Below are 13,419 nucleotides of genomic sequence, written 5' to 3'. Positions count from 1 at the left end.
ACTCTCAACCGCTGCGCCACCAGGGAAGCCCGATTAGAGTTCCTGTTGCTCCACGTCCTCACCAGCATTTGGTGATGTCAGTGTTTTGGACTTTGGCCATTTGAATAGGTCTGCGGTAGTATCTTGTTTTAATTTGCAATTCCCTACTTGATATGCTATCAAGCATTTTTTCATATGCTTGTCACTCATTTTTTCCCTATGGGCCTAAGGGAGATATCTGTAATTCAAAGCAGAAATAATTGGCTTGTCATTATGGGAGGAATACTTTTCTAGACTGATTGGGCCAAACACTCCCTTAACACATCTTTCAAAAGTGATGGGAAATGATACTAATGCCAAGTAACATTTTCTTTTTTACATGCTTTCAAATTAGACGGTACAATCAATGTTAAAACAATGGGGAATAATTGATGCCCTCTCCAGAGGATCCTAGCTGGGAATGGAGTTTTCTCAGCCACGTGGAGCCTTTGAGACCAAATCTTGCTGATGTGCAATGTGCGGAAGCAACCAGTCTAGACTGTTGAATACTTTGCAAAGAGCTAGACACGAATTAACTTGAGATAGTTCTACAATACTGCCTCCCACTTGTGTATTTTAGGTCATGCAAGCTAGAGTTTTAAAAAGAGAAAGGCAATTGTCACCTCATTGAGAGGATTGGCTTGTTTTCAATTCTATCAAACTGAAGAATTTAAATTTAGTGTCTGTGCTTGCTCCAGCAAATTCTCCATGAGCCAATATTTATTAAGACGTTAACGTTATCTCTTAAGGACCACCCTGTCAGCCACAGTGAGAGACGCAAAGAGCAAAGAGTCGTGGCTCCCTTGTCACCTTGATGGGAAGACGGGATTAATACACAGACAACAGCCCAGACAGCAAACATCTACAAACAGGAATGCAACTGCCAGAAGTTTCAACGTCCAGCTTGACCATGACGCTTGAGCTCTTTCTGTCTCTAGTTTGACATTGACAATGGGAGCTGTCTGCCCTGAAGCGTGCCACCCCAAAGAAGGACCTCCTCTTAGTGGGACTGAGTGACAGAGCCCAGTGGCTGTCTGTCTGAGATCCTCAATGTGTCCTTGCAATGGTCAGTGTGTGGGCACCATGGTTCCTAGAGGCCCCCTACTCACAGCTTGAGTTTTCCTCCTTAAGCTTTGGGGAATAATGAACTGTCAGGTCTCTGGAATGTCTAAGTCAGCATTTCCAGGAATCCAGGCCAGACTCTTCCCAAATGCACCCAGACTGTGGAGCTCGACTGTGAGCTTTGTTGCTGCTCATCTTCATCCTGGCCAAGCTCTGTCGAGCATCGCTCTATGAGGCAAGACGGGAAGTGAGATGTCTTTAACACCCTTGGGCTTTGTCTTTAGCCCAGGGGCCCTTCATTTATCATGGTTTTCACTCCGCTCTGGGTATTACATAAAACTTTTCCAAATATTCCCTCCAAGATATAGAGTTTTAACAATCTCATTCATTCATTCTTCCTCAACCAACTCCTTCATAGATACTGAAGAACCCACTCTTCCAGTGTAATCTATACAAAGCAGCTGGGTTTCCAGTATCTTCCTAGAGGAAATGCAAACTGGGGGAGGTACCCTGGCAAAGGGCAGATCTCTTTGACCAGAGGGCTTCATATATACAGTCTTCAAGAGATACCACCTCCCCTTTTCCATTTGGAGCAGAGCAAATGCTCACCGGGGGACTAGCTGCATGGATGATGCAAACCCTTAGTCCTCAGCCTAATGCTAAGGCAGCCCTCCCCAGCACCGCATCAGCTCTCCATGTTCCAGTCCTGTTGAATCCATCTTGCTTCATTTCTGGTGGGCTAGAGAGTCCCATCATCCTTCCTGAAAGCAGGAGCATAGTATCTAATCCTTCCTGTTCTTCCCTATATACAGACACCTGTCCATCTGCCAACAGACGTCTAGATAGACCACTAAATGCTGAGGGATTTTTATACTGCTTCTTTAAACATATCTTCATTTTATGTAAAAACTGACTGCTTTAGGAGACCCAAGAATTGATGAGGTAACAATCTAATATTCCATTCGTATTGTATTTGACAAAGGTGAGGCTTTTATAAATGAAGGTGAACATTCTGAAATATTACCTTTGAGTTCCGTTAGTCAGTGGCAATATAAATATGATTTTCCAACCCCATTTTCTTCAGGGAAAAGTGGAGAATGTCATTTTAAAAAAAACCTGCTTTCAGCAGTTTTTAAACTGGTTCATAGTTGAATGATAGTGTTAATTAGATTCCATCATTCTGTGGACAAGGTCCTAGAAGTTCAGAAAGACTATTTTACTGACTTAGCAGTTCCATTTACTATCTTCTGACAAGTTGGGTTTTGAAATGACTTAAAGCAGGAAGGACATTTTGACCAAACCTGATGTTAGCACTGGGGTTAGAGCAAACAGACAAAAGGCAGTTTTACAAAAGGTTCTGGTTCTTTGTGAGGTTAAGAGGATGTCCTAATATGTGTATATTTGTCTTAGCTGCTCTGAAAAGTTTTCCACCCTCAGTCCATTGTGGTTTTCAAACAAAAAAGCAAACCATCATACTCTTTATAATTGTATTAGTTACCTATTGCTGCATAACAATTGTACCGCAAACTTTAAGGTGTAAAACAACACATGTTTATGACCTCAGAGATTCTGAGGGTTGGGACTCAAGGGCACAGCTTAGCAGGGTCCTCTGCACAGGGTCTCACCAAGCTGCAGTCAAGGTGTCAAATGGGTTGGGATCCCATCAGAGAGTCTAATTGGAAAGAATCTGCTTCCAAGCTGGTGTGGTTGTTGACAGCCTTCAGTTCCTGTGGTTGTAGGACTGAGGGCTTCAGCATCTTGCTGTGAGTCATCTGGAGGCCATTTTTACCTCCTTGTCATGTGGACCTCTCCATGGGGCAGATTCCACCATGGCAGCTGGCTTCTTCAAAGCAGAGAGAGCATCTTACAAGATGGGTGTTACAGTCCTATATGTCATAATTACACATAAAAGAAATTGAATCAGTAATCAAAACCTCCCCAGAAACAAAAGCCCAGGGCTTCCCTAGTGGCGCAGTGGTTAAGAATCTGCCTGCCAGTGCAGGGGATGTGGGTTTGAGCCCTGGTCCGGGAAGATCCCACATGCCACAGAGCAACTAAACCCGTACGCCAAAACTACTGAGCCTGCGCTCTACAGCCCACAAGCCACAACTAATGAAGCCCACATGCCTAGAGTCTGTGCTCTGCAACAAGAGAAGCCACCTCAATGAGAAGCCCGCACACCACAACGCACAGTAGCCCCCACCCGACGCAACTAGAGAAAGCCCGCACGCAGCAGTGAAGACCCTATGCAGCCAAAAATAAATAAAAATAAAATAAATAAATTTATAAGAAAAATAAAAAGTCCAGGACCAGACAACTTCACTGATGAATTCTACTAAACATTCAAAGAATTAATATTGATCCTTCCTAAACTCTTTAAAAAAACAGAAAAGGAAAGTAATCTTTCAAACTCATTTATGGGGCCAGAATTACTCTGATACCAAAACCAGGCAAAGCTGCCACAAGAAAAGAAAATTACAGGAAAATTTCCCTGATAAACACAGATGGAAAAATTCTCAACAAAATATTAAAAAATCAAATTCAACAATGCATTAAAAGGATCATACGTGGACTTCCCTGGTGGTGCAGTGGTTAAGAATCCTCCTGCCAACGCAGGGAGCACTGGTTCAAGCCCTGGTCTGGGAAGATTCCACACGCCACAGAGCAACTAAGCCCATGTACCGCAACTACTGAGCCCGCATGCCACAACTACTGAAGCTCACGCACCTAGAGCCTGTGCTCTGCAGCAAGAGAAGCCACTGCAATGAGAAGACTGAGCACCGCAACAAAGAGTAGCCCTCGCTCACCGCAACTAGAGAAAAGCCAGCATGCAACAATGAAGACCCAATGCAGCCAAAAATAAATAAATAAATTAATTAATTAATTAAAAATTTTTTAAAAAAAGGATCATACACCATGAACAAGTGGGGTTTATTCCAGAGATGCAAAGATTGCTCAATATCTTCAAGTCAGTCAATGTGATATACCACATTAAATAAAATGAAGGATAAAAATCATACAATCATTTCAATAGATGCAGAGAAAGCATTTGACAAAAGTAAACATCCTTTATGGTAAAAACTTTCGACAAAGCAGGTACAGAGGGAAGATACCTCAACATAATAAAAGCCATATTTGACAAGCCTACAGCTAACATCATACTCAGTGGTGACAATCTTTTCCTCTAAGGTCAGGAACAAGACAAGAAATCCTACTCTCACCACTTTTATTCAACATATTATTGGAAGTCCTAGCCAGAGCAATTAGGCAAGAAAAAGAAATAAAAGGAATCAAAACTGGAAAGGAAGAAGTAAAACTGTCATTATTTGCAGATGACATAACATAAATATAGAAAACCCCTAAGACTCTGCCAAAAAACTGTTGGAATTAATAAACAAATTCAGTAAAATTGCAGGATATAAAATCAATACACAAAAATCTGTTGTGTTTCTATACACTAATAACAAGCTATCAGAAAGAGAAATTTAGAAAATAATCCCATTTACAATTGCATCAAAAAGAATAAAAAACCTAGGAAGAAATTTAACCAAGGAGCTGAAAGCTCTGTATACTGAAAACTACAAAATATCAGTGAAAGAAATTGAGGAAGAACGCAAATAAATGGAAAGATATTTTGTGCTCATGGATTGGAAGAATCAATATTAAAATGTCCATACTACCCAAAGCAATCTACAAATAAATGCAATCCTTATGAAAATTTCAATGACATTTTCACAGAAATTGGACAAATAATCTTAAAATTTGTATGGTACCCCAAATAACCAAAGAAGCCTTGAGAAAGAGCAAAATTGGAGGCATCATGCTCCCTGATTTTAAACTATATTACAAAGCTATAGTAATTATGGTATTGACGTAAAACTATGGGTTCGACTCTAAATTTTGTGGAAGCTTGATTCGAATGAGGTTTTTAGAGCTGAAAGTCTTGTCTCCAACTCCCAACAGGAACTGCAAATCTCAGAGTATGTGTTGTAAGTACGTATCAGAAGTGGGCTTGATCTGCAGGCACTGTCTGCGATGCTGGGCTTACCAGGGGAAGGTGAGGTAGCCTGCTGGAGATGCCTTCTCCATGAGCTGACCCATTGGGTATCCATCCCCTTTGGCATTTCTCTTCTCACTGAGATGTAATATCAAGAGGGTCCTACCCCATAAGACAGAGGTTTCTAGAAATGGAATCAGTGGGCAGAGTGATTCAAACTGCTGTGCTGTGGAGCCCGGGACAGACATTCCCTCCTGGATCCAGCAGAAATGGAAGTCACAGGAGGAAGCCTGGCCCTGGACAAGCAACCTCTGAGGAGGGCAGGTATAGTAAGCTCTCTGCCTTGTTGGATTTCAGATTTAGCTGAGACAGCCAGTGGATTATTTTCCCATAAATAGCAGCAGACTGAGTGGGTAGCAGTTAGAAGATGACTGACGCCTTGCGCAGTCATGGGAGGGAGGAGCCTGGGACTCAGGTGGTTTGGATGAGAAGCAGGTAAAAGGTAGAGAGAGAAGTCCCTGCCAGGCAGAGTGCCAACTGCTGCCAGGTCAAGTGAGGAGAAGCTTGGCACTGAGCCCTGGGGGTTGCTGGAGGGATTCTGAGTCAGTGAAGGAAAGGGACCGTCTGTTGGGGCTGAGGGAAAAATCACTTGGGGTTAAAACAAATAAGGCAGCTGGCAATTGTAAAAGATGACAGCTTCTGCAATACCGCTCGACTTCAGCCCCTTCATGCTAAACAAGTCCCGCATTCTGTCCTGCACCTTGTGCAGCAGCAAGGCTCAACCACAAAGTTGAAGGGCAGAAAGAAAGCCCAGTTAGGCAAGCGAGGACAGCGTGGGAAGCCTGCCCCTTCCAGACCTGGGCACAGTGAGGGGAGGAAGGAGGGGCTCTCTGAAACTGCCCCCGGCTTGGGCCCCTGCTCCAGCCCCAGGGCTGCCACAGCAGAGTGATTTTGGCAGAGGGAGGCCAGGTATGGGAAAGCACGCTGCTTATAGGAGACTGCAGATGCTGAGAGGCAGCTCAGAAGGCAGCAGGTCTGTGGGCAGGGCGGCCAGCTCCTCTCCATGCTGAATGAAGAGCTGTGGGTTGGACCCCTGGATGCACCTGGTTCCCCAGGGATTCTGAACGATGAGGGAAGACTGCCCTGGCCACTAGAGAGAGGCTGGGACGCTGGTCCCCGAGGAGAGGCTATAGCCTCAGCAGTAGCAGGGCAGTTTCCCTGCAGACCAGCCTCCTACCTGGGATGGGTGGACAGCGCCAGAGTCCAACATTGAATCTCAGCTAAGAGTTGGTCTCAGTCAGGGAGGGAGACACATGTTCCGATGGGCAAAACAAAGACAGCGGATTCTCCCCAGGGGCATAGCGGAAGGTTGGAGGAACCAGGGGCCCCTGAATCACGCTGGAGCTACAGGCTGTTAAGTCGTGACTTATTTGGCAATCTTGGACTTCATCATAGCGCAAGGATACCCCAAATCTCATCCTTAGCGATGCTAGTCAAGGCTGAGTCTGCGCTTTGAGAACAAGATCCAGGTAACAGAGCGAAGAGGCAGACGTGAGGGCCCCAAGCTGGCCCAGGGTGGGGTCTTAGCTTCTGGAAGTTGCTTCTGTGCAAGAGGGGTCACCAGGGGACACCCCCAAGAGCCATCAATCATGTGTACCCACTCACTCGCTTCCAAGCATACAGGATTCCAAGACGATTATGGGTCTAAAAATACACAGGCCAGCTGTGTTCGGCAATACACTTGAATGACCTCCAGCCAGAGGCAGCGACGGGCACACTTGTCCAGACTGTCTGTGAGAAAGCCACCAATTCCCCACAGGACACTTATTTCAGGATCCAGACCCTCGGCCCAGGTTGGCCCGTCCTAAAGCATGGAGCTTTTCTACCTTGGTTTTCTTGTTGAGCGAGAAGCAGTGTGGGAGTCATTGTTTCATTTAACAAGTGTGTTTTGGTCCCTGACTATGCCCCAGGTTCCCTACCAGGTCTTCAAGTGGACCTCGACGGACGGGCCCTGGGATAGTGCTGTCCAGGGGGGATAAAACGTAAGCGGCGGAGGCCACGCTGTGCTCATATCTAATCCTTGGAACCCAGCCTCCTGGGCACTGATCAGCCTGGGTGAATGGAACACTTGAGCTTGACGTCTCTGTGTATGATGGCTGCTAGCCTGCTGTCCAGACAATCACTTGGGAAAATGCCAGAGATTTCTATCATAGGAAGGCATAAAATGTCTATCAGGGGAGGATTTGCCTGCAGGAAGTGGGAAGAACAGCTAACCCTCTGCACATCAAAAGAAGTAGTCTCCTGGCAGCCGCTACCTATTTTTTATGCTGGTGAATCCATGTTCTATGTAAATAATTAGCATATAACCAACCATTTGATGTCTGAATAATTTTAACAGGTTAACAGTCAGCGTCCTGGTTTCGTTGCCTACGTGTCCAACAGGCTCATACACTGTCATCCCCGTAACTCATTCTGCAAATGCTCTTCTGGTGTGTCCGAGAGTGATTTCGCGAGGAATTCTGAGGCATGTGGTAGAAAATAAAATAGAAAATGACTTACGTCTCTTTCACTGTGGTTTGGAAGAGATGCATCTTTACAGGAAAAGGCCATTTTTGGACTAGCTTTTTAAATTAAATTTTAAAAAAGAGGGTTAAAATGTTGTCAATAAAGATTATATTCTCAGTAAGGTTTGCTTTTCTCTGGTCAAACAAATTTGCATTGTACTTGGAGAACCTCCACTTTGAACAGACCTAGTTTTTAAATGATTTGAAGTAAATGTAACAGTATTTAATGGGGGGAAGTAAATAAGTTATGACTTATGAATCTTACTGAGGAAAATGTTCATTTTTATTCACTACTTGACCAGCTTCAAGTCTCTAGAAAGAGCAGAGGGACACTGTGAAGTAAGGATTCTTACTGTGCACGCCATCCTTTGTGGTGCCAAGGCTTTGAAAATGAAGTTATTTTTATTTATCCAAATTGAAAATTTATTTTCTTTTTAAATACAGCATTTTAAGTCTAAATTATATTTTGCCTGCCAACTTGAACTGGAGTCTCTTATGGTACTATGGTCTTTACTTCGTATGTGATAAACAGTTTCCACATCCTCTAATGGCACATTTCCAGTTCAGTATGCCATGAAATCAATACTTCTGAGCTTTGATAATGAAGGAAAGCTTTCAGTAATTTTAAGTCCAGGCAAGATAAATATTAGGAATGTAACTCCTAAAGCTTCCAGCGGTGTGCTTATTAAATTCACACTGTCAATGGTCTTCAAAGAACAAGCAATACATTTAAAAAATTCAATCACTTTTACAGTTAACATTTCCTAAAATTCAATAGAAATTCAGCTTAACCTTCAAACTCAGAATTAAGAGCCTAAGAATATGTTACGGTGTTTTTGTATATAGATAGATGGTATGTTGTAGACCAACAATGTTCTACATTCATGATCAAATAGTGATAAAATGTAAGTGATAAAATGTAATAGTGATAAAAATGTAAGACCATTGGGTCTTTAATTAGCATTAAATATTTGACAATTCAAAACAAAATAAGGAAAAAAGGAAGGGAGAGAGAGAGAAAGAACATAAGAATGAAAAGAAGAAAACAAGGAAGAAACGAAGAAAAGACAGGGAGGGAGAGAGAGAGAGAGAGAAAGAGAAAAAAAAGAGAGGAAGGAAATTTCTGGTTTTCCAAATCGGTATTGCTATTTTCCATTCCCCCCAGCCAGGTGGGTGAGACTTTGAGTTGCTTCACATCCTCTCCAACACTTAGTATGCTCAGGCTTTTCATTTGAGCCATTCTATCACATGTGTGGTAGTATGTTTGTGGTGTCAATTTGCATTTTCCTAATGACTAAAAATGTTGAACATCTTTTCATGTGCTTATTTGCCACAGGTGTATTTTCCTTAGTGAAGTTCAGATCTTTGGCTCATTTAAAACTACAGCCTTTCATGGGACTTCCCTGGTAGTCCAGTGGTTAGGACTCAGTGCTTCCACTACAGGGGGTCAGGGTTCGATCCCTGGTCGGGGAACTAAGATCCCACAGGCTGTGCGGTGAGGGGAAAAAAAAAAAAAAAAAAATTAAAAAGAAATACAGACTTTCAACTTCTACTCCTCGGTATTTATCATGCCCACCCCTCCCCCAACACCTGTCTGTGCAGGTCCACACCTGCTCTTCTCCTGACTCCTCACCCATCTCCCTGTCCTGCCTACTCCTCTGCATCATGCTCATGGCTACCAGAGAAACCTCCGGAGCCTCCAGGTCTGATGTCATAGCCCCTCTCAGGCATGCCTGTGGGCTCTGAACGACGGGACTTTCTGTCCTTTGCCGGCCACATGGTGTCTTCCTCACACGTGCCTCACCTGTTTTATCTTAGCCCCTCCAATTCCCCCTTTCTCACTTATTTTCACCAACATTGGACTAAATTCGGTCCCAGAAGCCTCCTGGCCTTCCACTCCTCTGGCCTCTACAGATATGGCCTCTGCCCAGACTGTTTTCCCCAAATTGTAAACATACAATAGCCACTGAGCAGACTGAGGGCCCTCTGTCCTTTTCATTTCCCATAATGCAGCATCCCATTGTATTTTCCTTCTACACTAGACCCCAGATCTACTGGGGACACAACTACATTGTGCCTTTTAGCCCCCTTGTCTAATTCCGTGACTGGCCACGGTGGACCACAGGTTTCTCCAGAAACGTACTGAGTAATCTAACCCTGCATTTCTCTTTTGGGATACAGGGATACAGTATCTGTCATCTGTTAAACTTCCTCATTCAGTGTGTAGGAACTGTCGTCAAATCTCAGTGGTGTTCACGAACTCCTTGTGCTGCTTCTGACGCCCCCAACAACAACAACGACAGCAAAGGAAGGTGTGAGACCCTCTGCCCTAAGAACAGGATGGCTGCCTGTGTGGAGCTCTCCAGAGTCCTGTGAGTTTCCATGTGTACGGCTGCTCCAACTCAAGGCACGCCTTGCTTACAGCCCGTTTTCTCCTTTCCTATTTACAGCATCCTGGCTTCACTTTCCTCACCATCCAGACTCCACTGTCCACTTCCGTATTCTTTTCTTTTTTTAATTAAAAAATAAAAACACATAGAACTGCAAAGTATAACATAGCCACCCAGCATAAATATTATTTGAAACATAGATTTGATATATTTGCTTTAGATCTTTAGAACAAACATGCCTGGAAGCCTGAAGTAGCCCAGATTCTCCTCCCCATTTCCAGTCTCCTCTCCTTGCTGCCGAAATGTTGGCTTCCCTGTGCACCTAGGCTGAACAGAAATACGGAGATAGGGATTTTGGAGGAAGAGAGAGATGGCTTTATTTTTCTGCCAGGCAGAAGGGAAGATGCAGCAGGCTAGCACCTCCAGAGCTGTGTCCTCCCTCCTTGGGAATCAGGGAAGATTTTATATGTGGGGCTTGCAGTCCAGGGTATATGATAAGGATCAAAGTAGTGAAGGTCTTGCATTCTTCCTTTCCTTTGCATTATTTCAAAACAGTCATAGCTGGCGTCAGGCCGCCCCGTAATTGGGGTCCCGCTGTCTGGTAATTGCAACCGTTCGCCTCTGGTTTATTGCCCGGTGACCTTGTTTCTGAAATGCAAAACCTATAGGGGGTGATTTGTTACAAGAGGCGAATAGAATGTAAGTGCTGGACATAATAAGATTAGGGAGTGAGAGGCAGGGGGTGTAACTCACACAGAGTCAGGGGTGATGGGTGCCGAATGTAAATTACACAGTGTCAGGGAGTGAGGGAGTGAGGTTAGCTTTGTAAAGTACAAATCTAGTTACTCCAAATTAGTGACAGTTAAAGTAAACCAAGGCGTGATTAACTCTTTCAGGCCAGGTTATGTTTCTTCTCTAGCCTGTTCGCTGTCCCTTTGTTTTCCTTGCTCTCAGGGGAGGGAGGACTTCATTTCTATTTTTATTGCTGAAACATCCTCCTCAAAGACAACCATGACCAAGGACTTCTGTGTATCCAATCCCTGTTTTCATGCTTCTACTACATGTGCACGCATATTCTCCACAGATACAGCGTTTTGTTTCCCTCTCAACTTGCAAACACTGTATCATTCTCCAGTGATTGTCGTGCCGCTTGCTTGCTTCCTTCACCAGAAGGCCAACCAGGGCTTCCTGTCTAGTCTGAGTCCACCTTGTTTCACAGGTCACCTTGAAGCAATCCTCAGATCAGCTTATGTGGACGGAGGTTCTTGAAATCATCCCAGTTAGGGAAGAATTGGGGAGAAGGCTTTTCTGTTATGCCCATGAGTCAAATGTGGGACCGTCTACGTGGTGCTGTGTTTCCTTGTTCTTGGTCGTTATATTTTCTAGGACAGCCTTGATTTTGCCTTCTACCTCTTCTATCAAATTCTCATTTTCTAAGTTCCTAGATTCATTGTTCTCAGATAAGTTCGTTTTCATAGCATTCTATTGTTTTGCAAGTGTAATAACATGATTTTTTTTTTTAAAAGCTCGAGGTATAAGGGACATACAATGAACTGCATATATTTAAAGTGTATCATTGGATGCACACAGCTTCACATAACCAAGATAACAAACGTCAACCCCAAAGGTTTCCTCATGCCCCCTCCCCCTTGCCCTCATTCCCAGGCAAACGCTTATCTCCACACAATGCAGCAGGTACTCTTTTTTATCTGGCTTCTTTCAGCCAGCATGATTTTGAGACACATTCACGTTGTTGCTGAGATCCATAGTTTATTCCTTTTTATGCAGGGTAGTATTCCATTGTGTGGATACACAACAACTGGTAGACAACTGGATTGTTTCCAGGTTTGGGCTACTATAAATAAAACTGCGATGAACATTCATGTAAAAGTTTTTGTATAGATATGTGCTTTCATTTCTCTTGGGTAAATACATAGGAGTGAAAATTTTGGGTCATATATTAAATGTATGTTTAAGTGTTTAAGAAACTGTTAAAGTGTTTTCCAAAGTGGTTAGCTCATTCCCCATTTCCTCTAGCAGTATGTGAGGGTTCCAGGGTCTCCACATTCTTGCCAAACCTTGGTTGGTCATTCTTTTTAAGTTTAGATATTCAAAGAGATGGGCAGTGGTATCTCCTTGTGGTTTGATGGGTGTTTCCCTAGTGACTCAAGATGGTAAACACCTTTGCATGTGCTTACTTGCCATTCGAATGTATTCTTTGATGAGTGTCTGTTCAAATCTTCTGCCCATTAAAATATATTTAAAATATCTATTACTGAAGTTTGAGAGGTCTTGACATATTTGGATACAAGACCTCTATCAGATGTGGTTTGTAAACCTCTGTCAGCAGGCGGAGGAAGTCAAAGCATAAGTTCAGCTCATCATATTTAACTGGGAGCTTCTAAGCGAACTCCTAAAAACATAAAATCATTCCTAAGGTGCTAAAAAATAAAGGGAATTTTAACAATATAACTAACATGTTTGAATTAACTATAGAACAAACAGCACCAACTTTAAAAATAGTGTTGTTATTTTATAAAAAAGGTTTGAGGCTACAAAGGAAAACTCAAAATCCACAAAGGAGAAATCTCACAGAAAATGGTCTCTACTATATCCACACATGTGAAAAGAACAAAAAATGTTTAAATAAAATCCCCCCAAATGGTTGAAAAGTAAAAAGCACCATTTCAAACAAAAAAACTAGTTTCCTAACAATATTTGGATCAAAGCAAATCTAAGAAGTATAGCTGGGACTCCTCAGGATCATAATTATAGGAACTTGGTTAAACTTAAGGAAATGTGGTCGATGTTACTTAGGAGAAACACAGAGCCTTAATAAAAGCCAAAAAATACACATGCTCAGAAGAAAATAAATGAAGCACTCCTTCTCAACAGCTAGGAACACAATGGAAAAATCTCCCCCAAATTAGAGGAGTGAAATTAGAATCGTGAAAATAAGATCAAAGTGAATATTAACAAATTAGGCAATACAGAGGAAATTACCATAAAAAACATAGAGTAAAACAGAAAAAGATAAACTCCAAGAACATCTAATGAATAACCTGCAAGACCAGAATGTCCAAGTGGGCCTGTTCTTAGTTTGCCATCTCCTCTACGCCTGCTGGCCAACCCTTGTCTTCATTCCTGATTTGTATGACGTGCATTTGAAATTCTCAATAAAAAGATAAACAAAAAAAGCAAAGACAAGATCCCAACGGCTGAAGCTTAAACAGAACCATAACCACACAAGAAAATCAGTGCTCAAAATAATCATTTCACATTAGGCATTCCTGTCAAAATTATGCAAGAATCCTAGCAATCACCTCTATTATTTAATATTGCTTTTGAATTTCTTGTTAATATAAGCAGCAAACGACAATAGCAACAG

Source organism: Stenella coeruleoalba (assembly GCF_951394435.1).
Source record: "Stenella coeruleoalba genome assembly, chromosome: 3".
Classification (NCBI taxonomy): Eukaryota; Metazoa; Chordata; class Mammalia; order Artiodactyla; family Delphinidae; genus Stenella; species Stenella coeruleoalba.
The sequence above is the reverse complement of the archived record's forward strand: the minus strand, read 5'-3'. Positions refer to the sequence as shown.